Source organism: Dermochelys coriacea, chromosome 1 (genome assembly GCF_009764565.3).
Source record: "Dermochelys coriacea isolate rDerCor1 chromosome 1, rDerCor1.pri.v4, whole genome shotgun sequence".
In the NCBI taxonomy this organism is placed as follows: Eukaryota; Metazoa; Chordata; order Testudines; family Dermochelyidae; genus Dermochelys; species Dermochelys coriacea.
The window spans coordinates 90,052,232-90,057,072 of NC_050068.2; positions in this window are offsets into that span (position 1 = coordinate 90,052,232).

Sequence of the window (4,841 nt, forward strand, 5' to 3'; positions counted from 1 at the left end):
GCTCCAGTGGACACAATGGGCTAGATTCACAAAGGAATTTAGGGGTGATGGCACTTTAAAAAAAAAAGAGGACCTCCCTTAATTTTTAGCCCAGTGGTTGGGGCACTCACCAAGGATGTGGGAGAACTGTTGTATAATTTTAGATGGAATATATGGGCCCCAAAAGTCCAGGATATTAACATGACCCTGAAACTGTCCAACATTAAACAGTTTTAAACAAGCTTTGGGCTCTGGTATGTTAGACACAGGGATTCATTACTGCCAATTGGCAGAGGGCTCAGCATCTGCATAGACTTTTACAGGGGTCGAATATATGCATAATAGTTGACAAAAGGGTGGCATGTAAAGTCTCTACCAAGAGCCAGGAGCTCACTAGTCAACAAAATCATTATGATATGTATGTGGATAATAATTAAGGAGTATCTACTGAACATTTATACTTCTAAAATCTTGGTGTTAAGGAAGATCACCTGGAGGTAACTGACACCACTCTCCCTGTCTGGCTATTTGTGTATTATGTAATGTGTGCATGTTTGTGTACTGAGCCAGGTGTGAATTGTAGATTTTTCAATCTTAAGATGAAACAAACAGCAGAGGAGTGTCATGTTCATGAATAAAACAAAGGCTCCCCCTTTGGAGTGCAGAGACACACTGGGTCCTTCACAGAGGAGGCAAACTGACTGTTTCTGTCTCAAAAGAAGGATTACCATCAACCTGGATGTAAAGTACTGCTAGGATTTTGGTGAGCAATACTTTATTAGACATTAGAATATCTTGTTAATTAACTCTAGGCTCTGGAATCCATGTTATGATTTTATTTTATATGTAACCATTTATTTCCAATACTTTTACTTGCTATTTCTACTTGACTCTCTAGGCTTTGTTGAAAAATTATACTTGATTTCACGATAAACAAATATAAGTGCTGTATGTTAAGTGCAGCGGTGATCTGAGGTGGAATGGGTAAGCTGGTGTGTACTACTTCTTTGGAAGCAGCAAATCTGTGAATATTGTGATTGTGAGGGTCTGGACATTCCAGGGAGATGCTTGGAGGGATCAATCACTGGAATGTGCTTATTGCTAACATGCAGTTACAGGAGGGCCTCTGAAGGAAGTCCTGTGTTGCCTGTAGCTGGTGGAGTTGGGAAGCTGTCCCCTGGAATGCATCTGATGAAGTGAGCTGTAGCCCACAAAAGCTTATGCTGAAATAAATTTGTTAGTCTCTAAGATTCCACAGGTTCTCCTGTTCTTTTTACAGTATACAGAGACCTCTACCTGCTTAATACCATGCCAACCAAACCATTAAATTTGTTTTTAACTTTGATTAAAGATAAGGAACAACAGTTAAAAAAGTTAAATATAAAACAACAATTAAGGCTTTGATTTTAACATCCTTTGTTTCCTTTCCTTTTAGTAGGAGAGAGTTTTTAGAAGGAAACCCCCGCTCATTTGACAGTCTCTTGGCTGGTATTAAAGATAGTAATTACTGTCCTTTTGGGGAAGAGGAGGAGAAGTTAGTTGAGAGGGGCTGGAGTTGTTGTTGCTGTTAAAGTCAATTCCATTGCCTAAAAGACACAGGACAAACACACACAAAGTGAGAAAGGAAAGAACAGAAAAGGTAGAAAATTGCAGCTTCTGTCTCTGATGTTGATTTGTGCTTTACAACTTCACTGTTGAAGAAACACAGGCAGAGCACACAGTCTTATTAGCCACTCCAAGACCTGGAAAACTAGTACCAGACTTGAGCTGTTTAGGGCTTTGTTTTTAACTGACTCTTTCTGATAACAGGCTCGAAGCAGTATTGCAAAATATACAGTCTTGGCAGGCTCAGCCAGTTTATTAGACAGAAGGCAAAATGAGAGGGATATGAAAGAGAAGAAATAATTTGGGGAAGGAAGAGGACACACACATTAGTGGGGGTGGGAGGGAGAATGCCAAAAATCTCACATCCCAGATGTCTGGGATTTAGCCAGAACTGGTGGAGGTGTCATCTGTGTCCTTCTTTTTGGCTTAGCCTGGTCATAACATCTCTCAGGATCAGGACAACAAAGCCCCAGTGGTATTATGTATGTTCTCAGGGTCCCAAGAGACTGTGGGGATGGCAGCCATGATGGTGAAGCTCACTTGTTCCCCTTCTTTTAGTCAGTAGTTGTTGCATTAGTGTTCTCTTCTGCTCATTTCCTTCCAAAGACTTTTTTTCTTAAGAACTTGAAAAGGGAGCAATGAGCCCATCCCTTGGTTATTTCATTCAGAAGTAAGGCCTAATTTCCAACACACCAATTTTTATTTGATTCCCGTCCCATTCTGTTCTTGTTTACCAAGCAAGGTCTTAACACAGTGCTTGAATTGTACCAATAGATCTTTTTGTTTTTACTAATTCTGTCTTTTTCTCCTTTTTGCACCTTTTCCCATCAACTTTTATTGCTATAGGTTATTTTGACACTTAATGAACTTTCACTGACTTTCTACAGTTGAGCTCACCATTAGGGTAAATGTATCAGACTAATTATTACAACAGAACCCCTCCCTCGGTAAAAGTTTCCCCTCTACACCTGATGGGAAGAAGGGATTTGAACAGCGAACTGCTGCATCTTCTATGAGTAAGAAGAGAGACAGAGGAAAACTCCATACAGAATATCCCATAGTCCAATGGCTAGGTGACTCACCTGAGAGGTGGTAGAACATTGTTCAAATCTCTTTTTCTCAGGTGGAGGGAAGACTTGAGCCCAGGTTCTCCCACATCCCAGGTGAGTACTCTATCCACTTACAGAGTCTGGCAGATAAAGTCTCTCAAGGTTCCACTTGCACTGGGAATGCACCAGTCTCAATGCTCCTGTATATGATTGGACTGCACATGTGCTATCCCCACAGAACATGCTGCATCCCAAGCTCCAGGGACTGTGTAGTACTGTGTAGCAATTGCACCACCTGGCTGCTATGAGGTCAAGTCTGAGAATGGAAAGCAGGGAGGCTGCCTCTTCTGTGCTCTCAATGCTCCCCCCAGAGCTGACCATAGGTGACTACCCTGGGTGCTGTGGTTGCGGGACGACGGTGCAGCAGCACAGAGGTGCGCGCTGCTGGTGTAGTATCAGAAACTGCTCCTGGCTGGCATAAGAGTGCTTCAAACTTGCCGAGTCGATGAGTGGGGAGGCACCCAGATTTCTCCCTGCTTCCTCCAAGCAGGGGGGTGAGTGGTGACAAACAGGTACTTCTCACCCCCCCCCCCGTGTTCCTCTGTGTCCCCCAAAGGGACTGTGGCAGGGGGACCAAGGAGCAATGCCAAGACTCCCTGTATCCAGGTTACTTTCCCCATCTGGGCTGGCCTGTGAGGTAAGCATCAGGAACTGCTGCTCTCCTGCCCTCCCCTTACAATGTCCAGATGGGGAAAGTGACCTGGATGAAGGGAGCCCTGATGTTACTTCTTCCTCCCCCCTTGTCACCTAAAGCCTCCTAGTGGTGCACAGAGGAGCAGCGTTCCAGGATGGGAGAGAGCAGCAATGCCAGCTGCTCCAGGTCAGTTTCCTCACATGGCCACAGGAGAGGAAGTCAGGGTTAGGGGCACAGGAGGGGGGATGAGTTAGAGGTGAAAGGGGAGTGGGGAGCCCACGGGGACCACAGACAGTGGGGGGTGCTCCACCCACAGGGGCTAGCAGTGTCAAAATACAAGTTCTCCCAGGATGCCATTTTCCCTAAGGCTGGCCCTGGCTCCCCCTTCTGGTGTCCAGACAATGTAGAGGATAAAGGGACAGACACTAATTTGAATGCAGCAAAGTAAGAAGGGAGGGAAAGGCTTGCCCTGGCAGAATGTGATTGGCAGGAAAAGAGGGAGACAGGAGACAGCTGGATGAAGCTTGTTTGGGTGTGGCAGGGGTTGTACAGGTGCAGAGGAGAAGGGAGCCAAAGGCTGTGTGGAGGGAGATGCTTTCAGAGGAGAAGGAGGGAGCCAGAGCTGAGGAAGGGACAGGATTGGATGGAGGAGAGGAGCTGGATTATGGTGGACTGGACATGAAGAGAGGGGGACTGGGACAGGAACTGTGGTTGAGTGTGTCTAGAAGTAGAGGGGTACAGTGGCAGACTAGTGGCAAAGAAGCAGAATGCTCTATACCCTTATAGAACACTCCCCTCCAAAACCTGGAATTGAACCCAGGAGGTCTGAGTCTCTACATTCCTCTGCTGACAGAAAATATCTGTGAAACCCACTGGCAAAGTTAATCTGATCCCATCTATTTACTGACCTACCTGGATAACAGCCTACTACTGCTAGCAGTTATTTCAGTAGCTCAAGTAGAAGTCAATATGGTGGACCTAAAGGGGAAAACCTGGCTGATGACCTACTGTGGTGTCAATATACCACATGAGAGAATTTGTTTCCAGTTTTGGTTTTTGGGTTGTTAAACATTAGGAAGTTACTTCCAAAAACCTATATTAAAAGAACATTAAGGTTGCAAGTCAAGATTTAAAGTTAAAAAATTTGAGAACTTAGGTTGCCCATTCAAATGTAATTCTCTTTCATCCCTGTCCCTTGTGTGTATACATTGTGATAGTCTTTAATTACATAATAACATAATAATTTTCCACAGGACCCCTGCCTTATTCAGTGCATAGGATGGACAATGCCCAGTGACTGAATCAGGGTTATGTAGTGAAGGAGGCTGCTGTCTGTGGTACCCTTGCCTCATTTGTTGCATAAATTGGAAGGTGTGTAGTGAATGAGGCAGGGGATTGCCATAAGAGAAATTATGGTCTTGTAGTTAAGGCAGCTGAATGCTGCACTGGAGAATGGGATTCTATTCATGCCTCTGCCATAGAGTGACTGTGTGATACTGGGCAAATCCCTTAAA